General features: G+C 44.5%; 1 long non-coding RNA gene across 3 annotated transcripts in view; it reads right to left on the bottom strand.

The window, feature by feature from the left end:
• Nucleotides 1–10230, bottom strand: part of LOC130575002 (uncharacterized) — a 127259-nt gene that overhangs the window by 80883 nt on the left and 36146 nt on the right. For all 3 annotated transcript variants that reach the window (XR_008965507.1, XR_008965506.1, XR_008965505.1), the window contains exon 2: nucleotides 8802–9161. This is a non-coding gene — a long non-coding RNA (uncharacterized LOC130575002). The remainder of the gene's footprint in view (nucleotides 1–8801; nucleotides 9162–10230) is intronic.

The raw sequence follows: 10230 nt of genomic DNA, 5'->3' as shown, positions 1-10230 counted from the left end.
CATGGGATAGGATAGCTGGAAGGGACCTATAGCCTTTACCTAGTTCAACTGCAAGTACTTTGTGTTAGAAGAGTCAGACAGAGAGAGCAAGACAGGGAGAGAGAAAACAATCAATTATTATTCTCTTCTTTTTAATCAATAATCCCCGACTCTCACACACAGTGAAGTTCCTGCGTATTCAAAGCCTGTACGTCTCTGCCTGTCTCAGCTACCAATACCTTCTTTATCAGCACATTTCCTTCTTTCCTATTCTTTCAAAAGCTCTGCAAAGTGAAAAAAAGTGTACTATCTCTGTAGTTAAGAGACACAAAAGCCTGGCAGGGATAGGTCTACCTCACTATCACGGCTTTTGCAGGAGCAGGAGCAGTGTGGCAGCCCAAGATCTCGCGCTGCCTGCACAAGCCCCATCAGGGACCCCACCTCCTCCAGCAGCAGCTGGCCCTGGCACAAGCCTCTGTCCTGGTAAAAGCACACACTTGGAGACACATCCCCCTCTCCCACACAGATGCATGGACTTGAGGTGACCAGTTCAAATTTGCAAAGATGTGTAGGGCCAGGGTCCAYCATCCATTTACTCCATACCAGGTCWTCYCTTAAGAAAATGTCTTTGAGTCCCCAATGCAGCTGTGTAAAGCCCCGAAAAAGTTCAACCTTTATGTCTCTCCAAAGGATGCTTAAACACATCCTGTCCCTCAGGGAGAAGAAAAAGRAGGATTCAAAACCTATTCAAAACCTACATGCCAGGCAATCTGGTGACTGAGTGCCTTCCTCTGACAGCTTTTTTAGACAGTCATGAACTTCAAACTATTTTTCGTCTCTGACTCCCAGCAGCTCCTAAACAGTGTGAGCTAAATATTTACAGAAGAGTCATTGTATRTTTAAGTTTCAATCCATACTCCCTGAGGTCCAATATGCCCAGATCCTGAAATGACAGCTGATTACAGAAGAGCCTGAAAACACGGCAGAGGGGACRCTGACACTTACCAGATCTTTCATCTGGACACTTTCTCCTGTGTTGTTTTGGGGAGCCATTCCCAGCATCTTTCAAAAGAAGAGGAACTGCAGCTCTTGCCAACCAAGGTCCGTGTTTCATCAGACACTTTGGCACAGCTCTGCTCAATGACACAGAGCCCCAGGTTTTTGGGGGCCCTATTGTGCTCCAGAGCCAGGCATATGGATTGCTGCTGGAAATRCAACTGAAGTACCGAAGGTGCAGAAGAGCAGGCACCAAGGCACAGTGAGAACACCCTGAACACCTGTGCCACAGGTGGGACACAGCACAGTGTCTGTCACTACAGCTTTACAAGTTCTACCCTGACCTGTCTCTTCTGGACTCAGCAACAGTTTTTCCAATTTATCATAGTGACCATTCTAGTGGAACAAAGAAGTACTCCCATAGCTTACAAAAGAACTGAGGATACCCAACTTTTTGCCTAACTGAACAACCTCTCAGAAGCTGAAATGATGCCCATTTGAGCCMATGCACCACTGCTGTAAGCTAGCCAAGTCCAACAAGCCGCCTGCTTACAAGTGGTGTTACAGAGTTTCACAGGTAAGGAAAGAAAAAAATAAGACTGTGCTTCATCTCCCTAAGTCCTGTGTGGCCCTATTAAATGCTCCTGCGGTTATCCTTTTGAAATGTGACTGGGGACTCATCACCACGGAGGGGCACACAAGATGCAAGGTCACCAAGCAGGCACATTCCTATGCCAACACATCCCAAATGAGCATCTCACCCTGCACACCATCATGTCCAGCCTGGAGAGGTTCTAGAGGAACAGCAGAGGCTGGAAGACATCACCAAGCAAACACACTTCCAATGGCTACCTGAAGCTGGTAATTCCCTTTGTTTTTATGGCTTCACATACAAGTTCCTGCATGAAGAATGGAGCAGAAGGTGCTTTACTCACCTCAGATGGTTGAGAAGTTGGGATGTCTTTGCTCAMGTACAGCTACCTCAAACCAGCACCTGCTTTGAACAGCCCCTTGGATGACTGCATGTTGKTGAAGAACTCAAAACCCCCACTGACAGCTGTAGCTGTGCTCATCCCAGTAAGATGAATTCTTCACCAGTACTGCAGCAAGATGGGACTCAGCAGCATTGATGTGTCTGGGGTTCTCCAGGGGATAGCAGGACTCATCCTCCACTGCACAGGGCATTTCAAGGCATTTAGCCCCAGTAAAACAGAAAATGCGGTGTTTCAAGCAGGAGGATGACTTTTGTCATCTTGGTATCTCAAGGATAGATTTGCACACTGCCATTCATCAGCAGTCTACACACCCAGCGTGAAGGCCCATGTGTGGGTGAAGGAGCAGATCTTGCAAATGTCCCTGCCAATGGCAATTACAGCCCACACTCATCCTCACACGTGTTTTCTGTCCAGATGTGCCCATGCACACACATGGGAAAGTGCCATGAAGGCTCATGGACAGGCTCCTGTGTATGGGAATATGCAGGACTACAGAGGCCCACCACTAGCCAGCCATGCTGGCAGCAGAGATTAAAGACCAGACTGCAACAAGAAAGCTAGGAATAATGACAAGCACTTTCATCAGTAAAACTGCAATTACCCAGCCAACACACAGCCTTGCATCTCTGTGGAGCAAGCAGAACTACTTATTAGAGAGATGCCTCCACTGTGATCTGACTTTTGGAGAAAGGMGAGGAACTGCCCTGGCTTTCCCATGTTCTATTGCTTTGACTTCCCCATTACTGGAAGCACAGGCCTCACCACGTACATCACCATGGCTCTGGGGCCACTGGAGACGGCCATGACTGGGAGGTTGAAGGCACAAACCTACAAACAAGGAGCCTTCAAAACTGCAGCTGGTCTCCTCCAGCTTCATCCACASACTGAACACCATGGAGCTGGCATTACTGATGCTTCACGGAAGAAAAYTTTAGTAGGGCATAGGAGAGAGACAATTTTCTATTTTAATTGACCTGGCCCTAAAAAAGAAAAATGAAAGGAAAAAAAAGAAGGAATACAGCCCCCCTCTTTCCCTTTTTACATAAATATTGGATCTGAGCACTTTATGCTCCTAGGAAGTTAAAAATAACAAATAATATCAAGTCTGTGCACTGCATCTTTTATCAAAGCCTTTTATAAACATCAAAACCAGTTCCTCTGCACTCTTTTATACTTTCCTGCTGTCACTCACAATTCATAAAAGGGGTCTACAGAGATACAAAGGGTAAGACACTTTCCAGCACTGTCACAGAAAGTCTGGGACCAAAAAAACAGCGTTTCCTCAAAGCTCTGAAATCTAAGAGCAATTTCATGACATAATGTCACTTTTAGCACAAGAGATGAATAATAGATATTCAAAATATAATAACACTTTCATAAGTAAACAATGCTTTGCAGTGTCAAAGCTTTTCAGCAGCAGTGTCAAGCCTCTGCAGAAGGATCAACAGCGCAATCACCGAGCGCTGCTGAGAAGCAAACACTGCAAGAACACACACATGTTTAACCAAAAAGCAGAGGCTCTCTGGCCAAGCTCCRTCTGCCTTCTCTAGAGACACACATCCAGATCCCCTCTATTAAAAAAAGGGAGATAGGGAGATTAACAAGGTGGCCCAGAAACTCTTTACACATAAACTCGACTTTGACCCTGCCATCTCTGAGAGAGGGGTGATAAATCCAAACCTCCTCCCCACCTGAAAGACAAGCAGGCTTACACTCAACTATATTCAAGAGATATGAGCATTAATTAACTCCAACATTAAAAAAACACATTTGAAAGATGATAGCTGCTAGAATATTCATGACTCTTACCCAGCCTGTTTATATAACTGGATATGAAGCAAATCCTCCATGGAAACCATGGCAGACCTGACAGCATCATTTAGCTGTTCAGCATCTTTTCCACAGAAGGCAAATACCATAACTTGTGGTCACCACTATTTTTTTTCCTGCCCTGCACATAAGAGTCAGGAATTCATAGGGAGGAAGTGATAAACCCATGATAAAAAAAATTCCAGTGAACTGTCAGCATTATCCTAACCAAAAAAGAATTTCCTCCTTAGTCATACACAGGCAGGGTAAGCYAGCTCCCCCATGAATTACAGAAAAGCAGGGCATAAGTGCTTATCTGGGAGATTGCTTCTCTTCCTAGTACCTCAGTATTTAATTTTTAAGCAGGGCAAAGGTCAAATGAAAACCAGCTGATGGTGATGCAATGACACCCCTGACAAAACAGCACAGGGGCCACCAGAAAGAGATGCTCTTTGCAAAAAGCTTAATGAAAGCCAAGAAATGGTGCTGGGGGGAGGGTGATGGCAATTCCACATMCATGTGCCACAGTCATGCTGGCAGTGGCAGGAGGGCACATCCAAGCTGTGGAGGGGCCAAACCAGGGCAGTGCAAGGTTCCCAGCATCACTCAGCACCCCAGGGAATGCTCCAGCCAGGCACACCGAGGGGCTGAGCCTGGGCTGAAGATACACTTCTTATCTGGACAGTAAGAGATCCACCTTCCAGAGGCACCAGGGCTGGAATGCAGCTGTGCCTCATACCCCAACTTGTTTACAATAACCTTTGTAAATATATGTACTTTTCTTCTGTTGCACACACTCAAGGTCCCCTTTTTCTGCTGCAGCCTCAGGTCTCCAATCTGACCTCCTGGCTTTGACACTGCAAAGGTAAAGAGGAGGTAGCACAGTGACAGTACCTTGCAAAAGCCAAGCCAGCAAAACCACAGGAAACTCAAAACAGTGCCAGGGAAAAACTAGGAGACCAGGTGAGAGGTTTGATTCCAGCTCAGGAAACACCCTGAGAATAAAATATTGCCCAAAATGGCATTCTGTGTTTCTGAACTGGGCTGCACACTGCAGGACAAGAAGATTAGGGAGATGTCCTCCCATGGTGGCAGACTGACCCCCTGGCAGCCGTTCCTGCTCGGCATTTTTTGTCTGCTGCCCCATGTAAGCAATCAGACCAGTTTGGAGATGATTAAATCTTAATCAGAAACTCTTCAGATCATGTCCTGTTCACGGCTTTGGGACRGTGCAAATCCTGCCACCTTTACCAAGAGCCCCTCCAAGGGCCTCTCACAGCCCTGGGATGCCAGCCAGCTTTGGAGGCTTTACATTTTCGTGGCATGAGACAAATTTCACTAAGAGCTCCTCAATACTAATCCACATAACACTGCTCAGCAGATGGGAGCACAAGAAAACAGCCTGTCGACACCTTCAGTTCTGCACAGAACCCCTCAAAGCAATGCAGAGGATTCAGAAGCAGAGCAGATACCTCTCGCTTTCATGCTGGCATTAACAATATGTCTTGTGATAGGTCACTGCTCCTTTGCAATACGAAGAGCACAGTAAGCAGATAATTCAGTATTTACTGTAAGCTYAGTGAGTCTGCACCTGCAGATGCAGGCGCTCATAGAAAAGCAAAGATCACATGCAAAGAAAGATTTTTATTCTGAAAATAATGACTGTGATGCTTTGGTTAATGTAAAATTCCAAGAAAGGTCTTAAAGCAATCAATAGACAATCATTCAASACATGCTAGCAGGATTATTCCAAACACTTAAAAATATATAAATTAACAGAAATATGGCCTAATGCATACTCGCTCTGCTGTAAGAGCACAAAGTTTGGGCACAAATGGCATTCATTAGTAAATGCCCCAAGAGAGAGACAGCCTTTATGAGAGAAAATGCACGCTGCAAAAGGGGTTGAAGGCTGTAGCATAAACTAAGGACTGAAATCAACCACAATTTTGCTTTGCTCGTTCTGGCTCTCAGGGCTGCACGATGAGCAAAAGTCAATCTGTGCAGGATGTGTCAATCTGTGCAGGATGTGTCAATCTGTGCAGGTGGATCAACATCCTTCACCTGGGCACGCTCCCCTCCAAACTCCCCATGCAGGACAGGGGAAAAAAGATCAAAGCAAAATTTCATCATTGGCCACTTCAGCACTTTCCCCAAGCAGAGGAAGACGTGAATCCAAAGATTCAGCTGTAAATATTTTAAAAGTGGCAAATGGGCTTTTGGCAGCCAAAACCAGGATCTTTAAAAGCACTAGCATTTGCTGCCCCCAACCCTTGCAAATCCAGCCTGCCAAAGTGGTAAGCGAGGTTGCCCACAAACTGAAAGCTGAAACTAGCTTCAGCCCCAATTCCAAAAAACCTGGAAGTAATTTTAGAAGCAGGAAACCATCAAGCAAGAGACAGCACCTGTAGATTAAAACCTCTTCCTCTGTCAGGCTTTGACACATTCGACTTACAAAACCATAAAGAAAGTAAGACTCCCTTAAAAAAGCCTCATTGTCAAATTTTTTTTTTATAGCTTTGAGGTTCTATTTTATCCTTAAACCAATAAATACTTGYAATTCCTTAATTTGTTGCCAGCTGGGGAGAGATTTAAAAACTTCTGCAAACCTGCAATTTCAGTGCTGGTCTGTGCTGGGCACTGAAAAATTCCTCTGGGATGAGAGTGAGAGGAGTTAGTCATGACAAGAACATCCCTGCAATGTGCCAGGGCTGCTTTTCACTGTCATTCAACCATCCTTAATACCGAGTTAGTCCATCAATGATTTTTATAATCAGTTATGTGCTTTTGAAACACACATACATAACCCTCACAGGCAGCCAAATAGAAGCGTTCTGTATTTTATTATTATTATTAATATTAGTATTAATAACATGCATATGTGCACAGATCAACCCCTTAAAGGACATTTTGACCCAAGGATCTGCAATCTGACTGAAAGCAAGCCTTTGCTATTTTACCAGCAAATATTTTGAGTGCTGATGGGGTTCATGTCTAATCAGCAGGAGGGGGATGTATCTGCCTGGGGATGTATTTGGATGCTCACGCTGAGAAGCTAACCCACATCCATGCAGCGTGAGACCTGCTCTGAACAAAACCTGAGATGTTTCTTCCTCCCTGTAAAGGACAGCAGTACATTTGCAACTGAAACATCATTCCCGGCCAAGCTCTAATTCCTGAGGCACCCCCAGGTAGCCCAGGTGTGCCAGGTGCCTGCAAGACTGAGTGTCACAAGGGGCAACGCAGCACACAAAATGTAGGGTACATCTACCATGGCTTTTCTCTTTGCTTGGTGCAGGTGCAGACCCCAAAATGCAGAGGTCTGGAGCTGCTCGGGGTTACCCAGGTCACAGRCAGGTTTTGTTCTGTCTCCAAACAGCACCTCCAGGAGCACCAAAGGGCCTGGCAATACTGGAGCAGAGCAGCTGATGGCCCATTTGCCCCTAGTTACTCAAAAAAGATAAAGCTCATTCCACAGCAATGTGCTGCTGACAAAGGACCTTTTCACATCTTACAGGAACAAGGGGAGATGTGGTTTGCAATGTCTTTATCAAACAGCTGACCACAAAAAAAAAAAAAAAAAGGACTTTGAATATCAATGGTGTTTGTTTTAATTGTAGATAAAAAGAACAACTGCAAGTGATCCAGTCTTTCTTATGCTTTAGAAGTTGTCAGGAACTAGTTAATAAAACATCAGGGATTTCAGTGATAGGAAGGTTGTTAATTCAGTTTAAGAAAGGAAAACTCCCATCTGCAAGTGAAGAGCTGATTCCAGGGGATGCCTCTGCAGCAGAGGACAAAGCCCATGAAAGGGCAGAGGTCTGGCACTGCAGGGCTGAGCCTCAGGGCAGTGTCACTGGACACATGACCACTCTGCTCAGGGCTTGACCATTACCATCCCCACCAGCCTGGAAGGATGCTGCTGCTCACCAAATGCCCACGGTTAGTTCYAGCCTCTCTTACAAGCACAGCACACACTTGGCTTTGCTCATTGATAAAACAAAGAACATCTTTATCCCCTATCTTTGTCTCCYATCTCCATGTGGCCTACAAGTCACGGTCAGATTGAAGAGCGAGGCCATCGATTATGTTTCCCACTGAACATGCTCTATCAACCCTRCCCCCCACATTTCCTTCCTTTGATGCAGAATTGTGCTTACAAAGCAAGAAGATGAAACTTTTAATGCCTCACAAATGCTGAGGGGAATGCAGAATAAATGTACAGCAAAGCATTTCCAGCCCTTTTCCTTCAGCGCCTCCTCTTTGTACAGTAAAAGTAAAGTTAGATACAAAGAGCTGATTTTTTGTCAAYCCTGTAGAAGGAGTGATGCGTTCACCAGCAGACCTGAGCATTTGACCAAASCAGCACAAGTGCCAAAAAGAATGATTTTCACAGCAAATTGATACCAAAACAATGATTCAATTCTCTAGCAGAAAGAATGGAAAAAAACCTTGTCATCTTCACAAAAACATCTCAGTGTAAATWACTCTAAAAATGCAAATTTGGTAGTTATTACTACTGCTACTGAGTTATACATGTCTATAAGGAATAGGAACAGTCTAATTTTAGCACTAAAGACATCTCCTTTTTTATGGGATAAGTAATCCTCAAAATTACAATCTTCAGCAGAAATTCTGTTAAATTAAGAGGAGAAAAAAATGGATTTAACACTTGTGTCATCTTTTTTGAAATGAGACAAAGCCCAATAAGCTGATCCACACATGGCTGGTGGTAGCTGTGGGTTACAAACGCAGCTGCCCAAGAGTCCAGGAGGATCCAGGTACAGGAATAAAGRGCATCAGATCCATCCTTTCCCTCACATATGAGGCTATCAAAACCTTCAGAAGCTGACACCACTGCTCCACATGATTGTGTCTCTCCTGACAAAGGACATTCAGAGAATGGCACCAGGGGTTTTGGAAGGTCTTATCTTTAGCAGAAGCGAGTAAGGAAAAAACGTGATTGAACTCCTGAAGATCAAGAAAGCAAACTGGATAGTCAATAACAAACCATTTACATACCTGTTGGACAGGAATGCTGCTGCACTGGGAAAGCTCTGGGAGAAGACAGAATATCTTCCAGCTGGGTAAAGCAACGCTCCATCATAAGAAGATGCATAGGGAGGTATTCCAGTAAATGACTGTATGCTGTAATCCTCAGGGCCACAAATGACACAGAGATGACCCMGGAAAAAACAGGGTAGGAAGATGGTAGGAACTTCCAGATGTGTTATCCACAGCTGGCATTCTTCAGAAGGTTTTGTGGGTCCTTATGTCCATGCATCCCATGATCCTAAAAATCCTTGGGAGCTAYGAAAGGGACCAGACTGCCAGGCTCCTCCAAACATTATTCCAGACCAGTGGGACGCATGGGGTTGGGACCTTCAAAGAGAAGAGAGGCACAGGCTATTACACAACAGCTCTTACCATGTTGGACAAGGTTTATTCCCATGGAAACTCCTTATTTCTCCAATATTTTGATTTCTTTTTGCTCARWTTTTTTTTTAATTTGCCTGATTTATTTAAATTAATGTCACAGTGATCACAGGCACAACATGGGGCCACCAACACCAGATGTCTCATAGGTGCTARGTGATGTGAGGGGAGGACAAGAAGCCAGCAACTGAAAAAGTTTTTGCCTGACCAACAGATCTTTCCAAAACTCTCTTTTTTCCTTTTTGTCAGGYGAAAGGACAAAGTCTTCCTCCCCTTTCCTTTTTTCCACACATTCTAAACCTAATGAGGTATTTTATCTACCAGGAAGGAGAAGGATGGAAAGGGCTGTAAAGCAGCAGGTCAGCAGCATCATCAGCCTTCCTGACATTGTGGAAAATGTCTTTCCACCATCAGGAGAATCACACCTTCAGGAATGTGCATCAAGGACTGGCCCAACCCGTCAGTGACACAGCAGAAACACTCAGCTCTTGAGTACAACAACCCACTGTGACCTCCAACCAGGCAGAGCCACACTTCCCACCTCTGCCTTCAGAGAAAATAAACACATCCCAGCAAAGTGGCTCAAAACACCCAGGGAATTAGTCATAAAGATTCTAGTACTTGACATATATAAACTCATCATAATCTGGGGAGTTTGGGTTGTTTGTTTTTTCAGTTCTTTTAATCTGATCTTAGTAMTTGTGCTGGGAATAGAGAGTTAGAGGTTTTTTTTGTTTGTTATTTTAAAATATGAAAGCTGTCGCATAAACACAGGCAAGWGCCAGGCCCGGATATAATGCCCAGCAAGTGCTGAAAGGAAACTCAAATAACTCTTTGCCCAACATTGCTTTCTAGCTCATCTGTAAAAAGAAAACAGCAGAGAGCAGCTGAGAGCCAAAAGAGGTTTTTCACTTTGTTTTAGCTGCAGCAGCACAGGAAGGTGATAACATTGTGTGTAGTGTAACCAAGCAAAGGAGTAATGAAAGTGCAAGCAAATAGATCAAATAGCACAGGG

Source organism: Malurus melanocephalus, unplaced genomic scaffold (genome assembly GCF_030028575.1).
Source record: "Malurus melanocephalus ecotype Western Australia unplaced genomic scaffold, MMel_1.1 scaffold_3, whole genome shotgun sequence".
In the NCBI taxonomy this organism is placed as follows: domain Eukaryota; kingdom Metazoa; phylum Chordata; class Aves; order Passeriformes; family Maluridae; genus Malurus; species Malurus melanocephalus.
This window is presented reverse-complemented; position numbering and strand designations above follow the sequence as displayed.